This window comes from Poeciliopsis prolifica, unplaced genomic scaffold, assembly GCF_027474105.1.
Source record: "Poeciliopsis prolifica strain line A6 unplaced genomic scaffold, Auburn_PproV2 SCAFFOLD107, whole genome shotgun sequence".
In the NCBI taxonomy this organism is placed as follows: Eukaryota; Metazoa; Chordata; class Actinopteri; order Cyprinodontiformes; family Poeciliidae; genus Poeciliopsis; species Poeciliopsis prolifica.
This window is the reverse complement of record NW_026562482.1, coordinates 1,004,000-1,018,162: the sequence shown is the minus strand read 5'-3', so window position 1 is coordinate 1,018,162 and position 14,163 is coordinate 1,004,000. Positions and strand designations below refer to the sequence as shown.

The 14,163-nt window shown below is 49.4% G+C and overlaps 1 long non-coding RNA gene and 1 pseudogene across 1 annotated transcript; both read right to left on the bottom strand.

Annotated features, from left to right (window-relative positions):
• Positions 1-202: 202 nt before the first annotated feature.
• Positions 203-1,021, bottom strand: LOC129354309 (uncharacterized). Its single transcript, XR_008605140.1, has 2 exons — positions 593-1,021; positions 203-516 (listed from the first exon to the last, which is right to left on the bottom strand). It is a non-coding gene; the product is annotated as an uncharacterized LOC129354309 (long non-coding RNA).
• Positions 1,022-2,323: 1,302 nt separating this feature from the next.
• On the bottom strand, positions 2,324-10,213 carry LOC129354308 (G-protein coupled receptor-associated protein LMBRD2B-like; annotated as a pseudogene).
• Between the last annotated feature and the right edge of the window lie 3,950 nt (positions 10,214-14,163).

The window sequence follows — 14,163 nt, the reverse complement described above, 5'->3', positions numbered from 1 at the left end:
GAGGACCAGAGGTCAGAGGTCAGCTACAGATCTGACCTCTGAGCTGGATTAAAGCAAACTGGACCAAAGTCTCGTTAGTGAAAGACGGTGGCCTGATGGATCAATCCCTATGGTCTCCTAAAGAGATGAAAGGCTGATGGATGGGCTTCATGGTTCATTCATCATTCATTCATTCATTCATCAGACAGGAGAGACTGCTGCGTCTTTTCAGCATGAACCAGTTTTTATTTTCAGACAGAACACGGTTAGCAGAGGAAGCAGTCCAGACTTCACATCACGTCTGGAGCCGTGAACACAAAGTGACCAGTTAACCCAGAGAATACAAAAACACAAAATATACAAATATACAAAACAGAGATGATCCTTCGGCAGCGTCGTCGTCTGTCTGTTATTCCGGAAGCAGTTTTCTAATTCTGCAGTGACTTGATGTTTGGAGCAGAAACCTGGAGTCCCTCAGGGCCGAGTGGTCGACCCCTTTTATTCCCAGGTCACAAACGAATGAACAAAGCAGCAAAACTGAAATAAAACTCAGTTTTTAGAGTTAATAGGTGTTGGACAGGCTTCTGAAATCAGCGCCAAGTTTTAGTTTTACCTGAACTTGAGGTGAGATGAAAAAGCTGCCAGTGAGGAGAGCCATTGATTCTGAGCTGATCAATTACTGAAACATTGATGTTCATTAAATGCCTCAAAAATTTGTTTTTTCACACATTAAAACAACAAAATCATTTAATGTGATTCAGTCAGCTCTCAGACATTTCAGATCAGTGCAAATTATTTATAATTATTAATAATCATTACAGGATTCACTACGAAATTAACCAACAACACCAACATGGGGACAAAATAAAATATAAATAAAGTATAATATGACCTTCATCAGTGATGGATGAAGGTTCATCAGCCACCAGAAAAATCCTTCAGATAGCTGACCTGCAGGTCAGAGGTCGGGAGCAGCAGCATGGAGGGAGGGGAGCAGCAGCCGAAAAACTAAACATCATCAAATATCCGATTCCGAGACGAAGACATGGAGAGATATCGTCTCCTGCATGTCTGCAGACACAGAGAAGATCAACAAACTGATGATTCAGGAAATAAACGTGATTCTGGGGTGTGTGACTGAGCCAGATGTGTGTGACGGTGTGTGTGACTGTGTGTGTGTGTGACGGTGTGTGTGACGGTGTGTGTGACTGTGTGTGTGACGGTGTGTGACGGTGTGTGACGGTGTGTGACAGTGTGTGTGACGGGGTGTGTGACGGTGTGTGTGACGGGGTGTGTGACTGTGTGTGTGTGTGTGACGGTGTGTGACGGTGTGTGTGACTGTGTGTGTGACGGTGTGTGACGGTGTGTGACGGTGTGTGTGACGGTGTGTGACGGTGTGTGTGACGGTGTGTGTGACGGGGTGTGTGACGGTGTGTGTGACGGGGTGTGTGACTGTGTGTGACGGTGTGTGTGACGGTGTGTGTGACTGTGTGTGACGGTGTGTGACGGTGTGTGACGGTGTGTGTGACGGTGTGTGACGGTGTGTGTGACGGTGTGTGACTGTGTGTGTGACGGTGTGTGACTGTGTGTGTGACTGTGTGTGACTGTGTGTGTGACGGGGTGTGTGAGGGTGTGTGTGACGGTGTGTGACGGTGTGTGTGACGGGGTGTGTGACAGTGTGTGACGGTGTGTGACGGTGTGTGACGGTGTGTGACGGTGTGTGTGACGGTGTGTGTGACGGTGTGTGACGGTGTGTGTGACGTGTGTGACTGTGTGTGTGACAGTGTGTGACTGTGTGTGTGACGGTGTGTGTGACGGGGTGTGTGACTGTGTGTGTGACGGTGTGTGACTGTGTGTGTGACTGTGTGTGACTGTGTGTGTGACGGTGTGTGTGACGGTGTGTGTGACTGTGTGTGACGGTGTGTGTGACGGTGTGTGTGACAGTGTGTGACGGTGTGTGTGACGGGGTGTGTGACAGTGTGTGACGGTGTGTGACGGGGTGTGTGACAGTGTGTGACTGTGTGTGTGACGGTGTGGACTGTGGTGTGACAGTGTGTGACGTGTGTGTGACTGTGTGTGACGTTGTGTGACGGGGTGTGTGACGGGGTGTGTGTGTGACGGGGTGTGTGACGGGGTGTGTGTGTGACGGGGTGTGTGACGGGGGTGTGACAGTGTGTGACGGTGTGTGTGACGGGGTGTGTGACAGTGTGTGACGTGGTGTGTGACGGGGTGTGTGACAGTGTGTGACTGTGTGTGACAGTGTGTGACTGTGTGTGTGACGGTGTGTGTGACGTTGTGTGTGACGGGGTGTGTGTGACGGGGTGTGTGTGTGACGGGGTGTGTGACGGGGTGTGTGACGGACTTCCTGTCTACCTGCCGGCCTCGGCCTCCAGGACGTCGTCCGTCGGGGCGTCGGCGTTGAAGTCCAGCGGTTCGGCGTCCTGCAGCAGCTCGATGCGGTCCCTGTCCGCCCGGCTGGCAGAGCGAGAATACTTCACCTCTGAAGACCACAAACAGGTTCTGTTAAGGTTCTGTTGGGATTGTGGTTGGGTTCTGGTTGTGGTTCGGACTCACGTCTGTCCCTGCTGGACTCGGAGTAACTGGTCTCCTTCATCTCGTGGCTGCTCCGGTTGCGGGGAGCGAAGTCCTCCCTCTGGTTGCCGTAGCGCTCCTTCCACTCCTGAAACAGACAGACGCAGTGAGCATTCCCTCCAGCAGAGGGCGCCGAACCGTCGTCATGTCACTCGTTCTTCCACTCACTCTCCGTCGGTTCTCTCCGTCTTCGATCCTCTGCCTCTTCCTCCTCTCTGTGGAAACACAAACCGGTTTGAGGAACATTCTGGGATTTCGGCCATCTTTACTCCGCTCTCACCGCGTCGGATCAGCTCCTTCCCCTCGTCGATGAGGTCAGAGGTCATCTCGCTGTCATCCATGAACTGCTGGAAGCCCAGGAGGTTCAGGCAGCGCGTTCCCAGACTGAGTCAGAGCCAAGAACATCTTTAGAGGGCCAGCAGGTTTTCTGATAAATTTACAGTTTCTATACTGTATGTAATTATTTCAACTTATTTTAATAAGAGTGGATTCCTAACTGATCCTGACCGATCCTTTCTGATCCCTGATGGTTTGGTTTTCCTCGCCAGTCCAGCGGTGTCATGGCGGACTCACCGGGCCGGTGAAGAACCATTAACAGCTGCTTCCTGTTAGCATTTTCTACTATTGATTAGCCAGTAGGATTTGATATTTTAATATTGAAATATTAAATTTAAATCAATATTTGATTGTTTATTATAATAAAAACAAGAATCAATCATATAGATATTGAAAGAATACATCATTTAAATGTCAGTGATGTGCGGTGACGCTCTGACATCATCAGACCTCCTGCATCTTATTGTTTACATGCGGATATTGAAGGAAAAAGTTCCCTAAAGTTCCCTCTAGTTTATGCTGCCAAGGTTCAATAAATCTGTTAATACTCAATGAAACTTGGAAACATAGATATTATTAACTTAGAGATGTACAGCAAAGGAACCACTGTAGCTTCACTTATTTACTGTATGGCTAGCTCCCTGGCTAGCTTCATGCCTGGCTAGCTTCAAGCCTAGCTCCCTGGCTAGCTTCAAGCCTAGCTCCCTGGCTAGCTTCATGCCTGGCTAGCTTCAAGCCTAGCTCCATGGCTAGCTTAGTGCCTAGCTCCCTGGCTAGCTTTATGCCTAGCTCCCTGGCTAGCTCCACGCCATCGTTAAATATCTATATGATTGAACCTTGTAGCAGCTACAGCATGTTTTACTGCTCTGTGTTAATAAAGTTTGACTGACTGAATAATGTCATCCTCTTCTTCCCATCATGTTTAAAGGTCAAAGGTTAAAGGTGAGCGGAAGCTGCCGACCTGAAGTAGGTGGCGATGCAGAGGATGACGATCAGCATGGGGTAGTAGATGTAGAAGCCGTTGGCGATGAAGGACAGAACGCGCATCGAGCCCATGATCTGAAACACAGAGGGAAAGCTGAGCCCGGTTCTGGTTCTGATCGTGGTTCTGAATGCGGCGGTCTCACCGAGGTGTAGGCCGTGGGCAGCTTCTGCTGGTGGGAGATGGCGGAGTCCATGTGGATCAGACCCAGGAAGTTCAGGCAGAGAGGAGGAGTGAGACGGCAGAACAACCTGACGAGGAACCAGAGGGAGGTCACGACCGGGTCTGGGTCTGGGTCGGGACCGGACCAGGACCGGGTCAGGACCAGAACCGGGTCTGGGTCAGGACCGGACCAGGACCGGGTCAGGACCAGAACCGGGTCTGGGTCAGGACCGGACCAGGACCGGGTCAGGACCAGGATCGGGTAAGGAACGGGTCCGGGTCAGGACTGGACCGGGATCGGGTCTGGTTCTGACCGGATCAGAACCCAAAACGACCCAGAGATCCTGAACAGGGTCAGCAATGTTTCTACTGTAGCAAATATTAGATTTAAAAATTAAATAAGATAAAAAAGACAAACTGTAAAATAATAATAATAAAATAAAAATATTTTTATGAAACTTTAGACATTTAAGGCCAGAAGCCAATGAAAGAGCTGCAGCGCCCCCCACTGACATGCCGCTGAACTGCAGGCTGTAGGCGTCGGTCTGGTGGTGGGAGGCCAGGTAGTAATAGTTAAAGACCCGGATCCGGAACACGGTGGAGTAGACGCAGGTGCAGAGGAAGAAGATGGTGATGAAGCACGCCATCTGGTGGACACACAGCACATTACGCCTAAACGTTCTCAACAGGAATCAATCTGGGCCTGGACCGGACTCAAGGCCCCGGACTCAAGGACCCGGGCCCTGAGGCCCGGACCCTGAGGCCCCGGACCCTGAGGCCCTGGACCCTGAGGCCCCGGATCCTGAGGCCCCGGACCCTGAGGCCCCGGACCCTGAGGCCCTGGACCCTGAGGCCCGGACCCTGAGGCCCCGGACCCTGAGGCCCCGGACCCTGAGGCCCGGACCCTGAGGCCCCGGACCCTGAGGCCCCGGACCCTGAGGCCCCGGACCCTGAGGCCCCGGAACCCGAGGACCCGCCCTGAGCCCCGGACCCTGAGGCCCGACCCTGAGGCCCCGGACCCTGAGGCCCCGGACCCTGAGGCCCCGGATCCTGAGGCCCCGGACCCTGAGGCCCCGGACCCTGAGGCCCCGGACCTGAGGCCCGTACCCTGAGGCCCCGGACCCTGAGGCCCGGACCCTGAGGCCCCGGACCCTGAGGCCCCGGACCCCCCGGACCTGCTGCACCCAGGTGTCTCACCTCGATGTACAGGTAGTTGTAGTCTCTCTCTGCCAGCTGGATGAAGACGGCGAACAGCGACAGGACGGGTCGGGTGCTGAAGAACGTGCACTCGGACCAGACCACGGCCACGCTGAACAGCGTCAGAACCACAGACACCAGCCGGTAGAACCAGCGCTTCAGGAGGCATTCCCAGTACCACTCTGGGACAGAAGCACAGGCAGGTCAGTGGTCGGGGTCCTCTGGGCTCCGGTGCCGGCGGGGAGCGGCGACCCACCTACGGTCGGGGTGTAGACGTAGCGGCTGAAGCGGCCCGGCGGCTCGGCGGACTGGAAGCTGTGGACGAACTGGTGGCTCAGACTGGTCTCGTTCTTGGCCACGTCCTCCAGGTGGACGGCCTGTTGCAGCAGGATCTGCCACTGGACCCGGTCCGGTTGTGCCTCTGCACGGCGTATCACTGAGGACGGACGGCGGGGTGAGACGGCGGCGGCGGCTCCGGAACCGGACCGGGCCGGGCGCGACGCTCACCTGCTTGTGCAGCTTGACCAGACTCTTCTCGGTCGGTACGAGTTCTGCTTGTCGTCAAAGTCTTCGTAGTCGTCCATGTTCCGACCCATCTTCTCCTGGTAGTCCACGGGACACTGGGAGGTCAGAGGTCAGAGTCAGGGGTCAACTCCACAGGGCCCGCCGGAGTACCAGAACCGCCTGCTTACCTTCCTCAGGATGGTGTCGATGCATTTCCTCAGCGGATGGTTATACTTGATGGACTCGCTGACCCTTCCTCACCTCTGCAGCAGAACACAGCCTCAGTAGAACCCGACCAGAACCAGAAGCAGAACCCGGCCGAAGCCCTCAGGGCCGCCCACCTCCATCACGTCCTCCAGGTTCTCCTCTGCGTCCGCCTTCTCCGTCATCAGCTTGGAGGCCTTGAAGTAGGTCTTCATGAGCAGGTGTCCGTGGCGCGAGGCGTTCCAGTAGGAGCGCGGGATTTCCACCAGGCCGTAGCCCAGCAGCAGCACCAGCAGGAACAGGCCCCACGTGTTGGCCGCCGTGATGCCGATAGTCTGCAGCTGGTACCTGGGCAGAGGGGCACCGGGTCAGCTTGACCCAAAGCTCAGAACCCGGGCCAGGACAGCGTGCCTCACCAGGACAGGTGAGACAGAGGCCAGTCGGGGTGAACCGCCACGTAGATGAGCAGCGAGCCGAAGATCAGCAGGTAGGTGCCGTAGTAGATGGCGTTCTCGATGAGCGCCGTCTTGATCTTCCCGGTGATGGAGAACCCTCCGGAGCGAGCGTCGACTGCATGAAGGGCAGCAGCAGCCTGGGAACAGCGGCACAGGGTCAGAGCGGCTGCAGAACGGCCGGCCGGCCGGATCCGGGTCCAACCCACCAGGTGAGGCACTGAGAGGTCCAGTACACCCTCCAGAACACGGGCATGATGCCTTCGGGGATGTAGCTCCAGGGCCGGTGACATGGCGACGGGACGGTCCTGGAGACGGAAACCAAACTTAGCTTCCACCAGAACGGGGAACACGTTAGCGGCTAACAACCAGCGCTAACAACCAGTGCTAACAACCAGCGCTAGCAGCCAGCACTAACAACCAGCACTAACAACCAGCGCTAAGAACCAGCGCTAACAACCAGCACTAACAACCAGCGCTAGCAGCCAGCATTAACAACCAGCGCTAACAACCAGCGCTAGCAGCCAGCACTAACAACCAGCGCTAACCAGCGCTAACAACCAGCGCTAACAACCAGCGCTAGCAGCCAGCGCAGCCAGCGCTAACAACCAGCGCTAACAACCAGCACTAACAACCAGCGCTAGCAACCAGTGCTAACAACCAGCGCTAACAACCAGCACTAACAACCAGCGCTAAGAACCAGCGCTAACAACCAGTGCTAACAACCAGCACTAACAACCAGCGCTAGCAGCCAGCACTAACAACCAGCGCTAACAACCAGCGCTAACAACCAGCACTAACAACCAGCGCTAACAACCAGTGCTAACAACCAGCGCTAGCAGCCAGCACTAACAACCAGCGCTAACAACCAGTGCTAACAACCAGCACTAACAACCAGCGCTAGCAGCCAGCGCTAACAACCAGCGCTAACAACCAGCGCTAGCAACCAGCGCTAACTCTCCTGGTTAGCGCTGGTTTATGTTATTTTATTTCTAGTTTTATTTTTCCAATTACACGAAGCACCAAACCACATCTGATGTTTTGTCTATTGAGTCAAACAGTTAATGAGATCAGAAGAACTGATCCAACTGGACCAACAGAACCGTTTCTGACCAACATGCAGAAATGTTGCAGCTGTTAAAGCCTCATTAGCAACATTCAGTCAAATCTAGACCAGCTGAGATTTGAATATTGTTTCACTGGAGATGTTTTGCTAATATTTTTACTGTCTAATTCACATCTTTAATATAAAAACACTGAGCAGGTTTACTGGAGAAACTGCAATGAATCCACAACTTAATCACTTTTATCTTCAGACTCAATAAGAAATGCTTTAATTTCAGGGAATAAAATGTTGATTTTTATAATTTAATGTTTATTTCATGCATTTCCAAAGTGCTATGAGAATCACTAAGAGTTTAAATGAAGAATCTGTAGAATGAGCCACTTTAGTTACTGATGAATGAATTGATCATGACAATAATCAATAGATTGATAGACTGCCTGATCAGATGGGAGCTGCTCAGATCACCGTAAGTATCCAGAGCAACAGGAAGGCTCTTCTTCCTACCTCCTGGTCGGAGCCATGCTGGCGTTGGGCGGGTTGGGCCCACTGGGTCCGGTCCGGTTGGTCGGGCTGGCGGTGGACGCAGGAAGGTGTTCCTCATGGTCTTCGATGCACTGCCTGTAGATGGTCTGTAGGGGGCAGAAACACAGGTTGGACCTGCTGGGTTCAGCGGGCGGGGCGGGACCGGGCCCGGTCGGTACCGACCGTGCTGACGTCCAGCGGCAGGATGAAGACGATGAGGAAGCAGAGGTACCAGGCCAGCAGCGTGCCGAACAGAACCATGCGCTGCTGCTTCCGGAAGTCTCCGTAGCGGTGCAGCAGGAAGAGAGCCAAGAAGAAGACCAGGACGATCTCCAGGCCGAGCGCCGCGCCGCTCATGGTGCCGCAGCGCCCCCCGCAGGTCACACAGCAGCCTGCAGCAGAGCCACGACACCGGAAGGATGAATCCGTCACAAACCCCAACCACAGACTGGACCGGTTCTGGATCGGGCTTGTCCCGGTCCATACAGGTTTCTGCAGCTCTGACTCAGAGAGGTTTAAGAGAACCGGTTTAAGGTCCAGTTTGGTTCTGATGAACACAAACTGGACCTTCTTTCCGGACCCATCTCCTCCCTGGTTCCTGCTGCATCCGGATCAACCTCTGGTTCTGGATCTGCTGAGATTCTGAGTTTGATCCAGTTTAACTCCGCCCACCAGTGACGTCATCGTGGCTGATGTTATTTTATTCAGACTTTCATTGCGTCATCAGTGACGAGCGGTGAGGCTCTGCCGTCATCAGACCTCCTGCATGTTACTGTTTTCATGCAGACATCGAAGGACAAAAGACTAAAGTTCCCTAAAGTTTACATGTCATCTTTAGCCGCGCTGCCAACGTAGAATAATTCTAGAATGAAACCTGAATGAAACAGCATCACTAGCTACCATGCAGGACTCGATCCAAGGCTAGCTCCAAGGCTAGCTCCCTGACTAGCCTAAGAAAAGCGCTGAAGGTTATATAGATGAGCTAAAATGTTGTAAAATCAGTTGCTATATGAAATATTTTGTAAGCATTTTAGTGGTAGTATATAAAAGATCATTATATTGTTGTGCTTTTTGGTTTCCGTCGGTAATGAAGGGTCTGTTGCAGGAACTTTCCTCCTTCCAGCTCAGATGAATTAAAGCTGAGTTGTTCTCAGAAGAACTGTGTGACCTCTGACCTTTGGCTCTGGCACAGACAGCATCTAGCGATGTCTGGCCAGAGAGCCATGCTGGCGTTGGGCGGGTTGGGCCCACTGGAGAGCGGTGAGTAAAATAACCAGGACTAGCTGGTTATATATAGAAAAAACGTAACGGATCAGCTGTTCGATGCTGGTTGCTAAGGCAACCACCAGCTGTCAAGAGCAGAATAAACAGAACTTAACGAAATCTCGCGATACTTTCCCCGAGCTGATCTGGGCCTGAGAACCAACACAAGCTCAAGATCTAATAACCTTCCTTACAATATCATTCTTCCATGATGACGTATGATGCACGTCACTGTGCGTCATACATTCAGAAACAGCAGCCCTGGTTAAATGGACTGGTTCCGGTTCCGGTTCTGGTCGCCTTCAGCTCGCAGGACGCACTGCGCATGTCTCAGAAAAGGGAAGTTCAGACTTCCGGGTGACGCGGTGATGTTAGCTGTGAGCCTTAAGCCCAGAGGAACCGAACCGAACCGAACCCGGAATCAACCCGCTCACAGACAGTCGCTGCTTCTGGATCCGTCCAGATGAGCCCAGCCAGCTGCGATTCGGTTCATTAACCGGTCCGAGCAGAACCATCCGGAACAGCGGAGACCCTCCGCCTCGCTCCGGTCTCTCCGCTCCACATCCTCCGCTGACGTGTCCCTCTTACCGGGTACGAGTGGCGCTGCGTCCGCCTCCAGAGGCTCCTCGGCCGGTCACGCAGCTCCCCGCGCCGCGCTGGGCGGATCTTCCACCGACTTCACCGACACAGTCCGCGGTTCTCCCGGAGGACATCAGCGGAGCAGCATCCCGGTTCTCCTGGTTCTCCTGGACGGACGGTGACGTCTGAGCAAAACAACACAGCTTCTTCTTCTGTGGTGCGGCACGGTGGGCCATGTGCGCTCATCACTGCCCCTGGAGGTCACCGCGAACCTGGGTCCTGCAGAACCCGGTTGGTTCCGGTGCAGAATTCCTGCACCGAACCGTAAAGTGTTTAAAAATAATCCCAGTAATCTCAACATGCTACCTGGGAGGAGAGATTAAAGATTATAATCTTTATATGAAGAATGATTAGTTTAAGGCTTTCATTCCAAACATCAAATTACATCAAATGACCTTTTTATAGACACTTTATAGACTTAAAATATGTTCACAAATTAATACATGATTATTTAATCTTGAAAAATTTTTTAAAAATATATCCTTGTTCAGAAATACAGATTATATTTCTGCTCAAAGAAAAACAGTTTGCACCGAACAGAATAAGATAAATAAAAATGTTTGATGGCTTCAGGCTGGAAGCTCTGCTTGTTTAATCATCAGAATTCATTTTAGATTTCAAATAGAAAGTTTTGTTCATTGTTCAGCATTAAATGTTTCCTCTTAATTAGAGAATAAGCAGAAATCTGGACTCTGCTGGGTTTATGTTGACTTATTCAGCTGGAGAACCAGGAACCGGTTCTGTCACTGGTTCAGGTTCTCTTTTCCCTGTGGGCAGATCTGGTTCTGGTTCTGGTTCTGGTTCTGAACCAGATCAAAGCTTTGTGTCTGAACTCCCTGCAGAATTGCTTTGATTTGTTTGTGTAATTGATTGATTGTTAAATAAAGTTTAGTTTTCATCATTTCTCCATTTGAACTAAAATATAATTATAAAATAATTACAGAAATAAAGTTTTCCTGATTCTCCTCTGATCTGTCGGAAAAATTTTAATAAAAAAACTTTTTTATTAAATGTTTGATGAAGCTGATGATGACATCATCAGCGATGAGCTTATTGGACCTGGGTTCTGGTTCTGGTTCTGGTGCAGGAGTACGTGCCTCGGGTCACACTAAGGAGCGTTTTCATCTGCAGCAGGACAGGAAGCAGGTTGGGGTCAGAGGTCGTCCACCTGCTCTCTTCCCCCCTGAACCCGTCAGGTGAACTTACTGAGCAAATATTGACAGGATAAATGGGTCGGTACCAGCGGGTCGGTCCAAACGTTCTGTTCCTCAGTTCTTACATAACAGCAGTGAGAAACAGAACATCCTGCTGAGGAACCACTGACCAGGCAGAGAGTACTAAACTAAACTAAACTAAACTAAACTAAGCTAAACTAAACTAAACTAAACTAAACTAAGCTAAACTAAACTAAACTAAACTAAACTAAACTAAAGTGAATTAATCTAAAATTAAACTTAAACTAAAACTAAACTAAAAACTAAACTTAAACAAAACTAAACTAAACTTAACTAAAACGAAACTAAATTAAAACTAAAACTAAACTAAAGTAAACTAAACTAAAACTAAATTAAACTAAAGTAAATTAATCTAAAATTAAACTATAACTAACTAAATTAAACTTAACTAAAACTAAACCAAAACTAAATTCAACTAAAACTTAAACTAAAGTCCTGGATGCTGTGAACCCACACCACTTACTAAAATTGAAAACTCCTGGCTCAGTTCTTCCGCTGCCAGGTTCTGGTTCTGGTTCTGGTTCTGCTGGAGGTTTGCTCCTGTTGTCGGAGAGTATTTCCTTTCTACTGTCGCCCCTGCTGGCCTGGAGGAATGATGGTCATTGACTCGTTGCTCTGCTGCATTTCCATAGAAACGTTTTGAATTAATTTAAATAATTAATACATTGATTGATAACTAGGATCAACTAAAAGAAAAATGTCATTAAGGATCAGAGCGGTACCAGAACGTTGAACCCAGAACCATCGGTAGCCCCCCTCCCCCGCCTGCTGCTGGATCAGCTGAGGAGGTCAAAGTTCAACATGCAGCCTGTTTGTTTTGTTCTCTCAGCAGAATCTGAATCTTAAAATAGCTTCAAATATTCACAGATTTTTGGACACAAAACCAGAGGTTCTGAGTGACCGCCGGGCCTGCACAGAACCTCTAGCTGGAGCAGCTAAGCAGCTAGCCACTCACAAGATGTTATTTTAAATTATATTATAATTAGGATTGAAAAACAGTAGATTTTATTATTCAAAATATATTTCAGTAAAATTGCTATTTTTGCATTTAATTCTCATGTTCCCTCCAACTTTCTGGGGCCCTCTAGCGCCTCCTGGTGGCCCTCCAAGGGGCCATGGACCTAGTTCACCCCCTTTAACCCCTCCCCACAGCTAGCAAGCATACCCTGTAATAAATGCTAAGGCTAGTTAGCATAGCCACTGATGTCGGCAGATTGACAGTTTTCCAGTAACTGTAAGTTGTTTCCATTAGCACATTTAGCAGCGTGAACTCGAGGATGATTGCCAGTGCTAAGCCCCGCCTCCCGGTTCTGATTGGTTGTGTTTGGTTGTTTGATCAACAGATTATCTGTTTCATGACGTCACAACATGGAGGCAGATTGAATAAATATGGAAAACAAACTTAGTATTTAATATGGTTACAAACTGCAGCTTTAGAGCAACCTTAAGATTCTGGTCGGGTTCTGATCAGGTTCTGGTAGGGTTCTAATCAGGTTCTGATCAGGTTCTGATCAGGTTCTGGTAGGGTTCTAATCAGGTTCTGATCAGGTTCTGGTAGGGTTCTAATCAGGTTCTGATCAGGTTCTAATCAGGTTCTGGTCGGGTTTGGTCGGGTTCTGATCAGGTCCCGATCGGGTTCTGGTCGGGTTCTGAGGTCCACTTCAGTCTGGTTTCCAGTGTCATCCTGCAGCTGAAGGCAGGAATCTGAAATGAGAGATTTTACATTTTGTCACAAAACATTGTACAATAATTAAACAATAAAATCGTTACATAATCAGTTCAAGAAAACTAAAGGAACATTAAATATTGACATGAGCAGAAGAAGAAAACCGTTTTATCTCCTGCTGTCACTGGAAACCAGTCAGAATGATGCCGATTGAAAGTTTCCTCAGTCGGGATCAGAGTAAATCGTTGTGATTCTGCAGCTTTAAACTGTTTATGATTATTTATTCATGAAATTATTCTAGACTTTCATTTATTAAAAGTTGATCTTCTTTGTGTTTCTGCAGTAAAGAACCAGTGAATGGATGACGTGGCGCCAGCGGTGGAAAGTAACTAGTTACAAAAGTAACTAGTTACTTTTACTCGAGTATTAAGTGGTGACGCAGCATCTCTTCACCTGTTGCAGGTTTTGTCCTTCAGTTTCTGTCAGAGTGAGACCTCCTGTTTCTGCAGCAGCTTTGTTTCTCTCGTGTCCACTCAGGCTGCGTGGAAAAAACTCCAGAAATCACCAGCATTAAATGTAGCAGCTTCATAAGTTTTATATTCAAAATGTTTGTTTTGCTGAAAACTTGACATTTTGTACATAAGTTGTTTTTTATAAAACTTCACAGTTTTATATTTAAGTTTAAGGTTTTTAAACATTTTTAACGTCATTTTCAAACATTAAAGTTATGATGAATTTTTAACATCACATTTTTATCAAATAGTTTTCACTTGAGTGGCAGAAATATTAATGCTGGAGGATCCAAGCAGAACCGGGCAGAACCAACCCGGACTTCCAGAACCGGGCAGAACCACGGGCTGATCTCACTGGCTGTGGTTTACTGACACTTTGTCCTTCCACTGAACTTTCCACTCATACAGTTGAACAGCAGCTTGTTTCAAGCTGTTTGGATGTTAAATATGTGAAATAAATTCATTTGAAAACATTTTAATTGTTCTATAAACGCTGCAAAGACAATTTGGCCGATCGCATTTTTAATATTACTTTATGAGTTTATTTATCCAGAACCTTCCAGGTTTCTACAGGATATTCCAGGTTCCTCCAGGTTATTCCAGGTTTCCTCCATGTTATTCCAGATTTCTCCAGGTTCCTACAGGTTATTCCAGGTTTCCTCCAGGTTATTCCAGGTTATTTCAGGTTCCTCCAGGTTTCTCCAGGTTATTCCAGGTTATTCCAGGCTCCACCGCCCCTCCCCCACAGACAGCAGAGTGTGTCCAGTGATCACTCCGCCTGCTCGCGCCCTCATTGGCTGCGTGGATGTTTTCACGTGGATCCTGCGTGGGTCCTTGAAGAGGCAGAAAGTG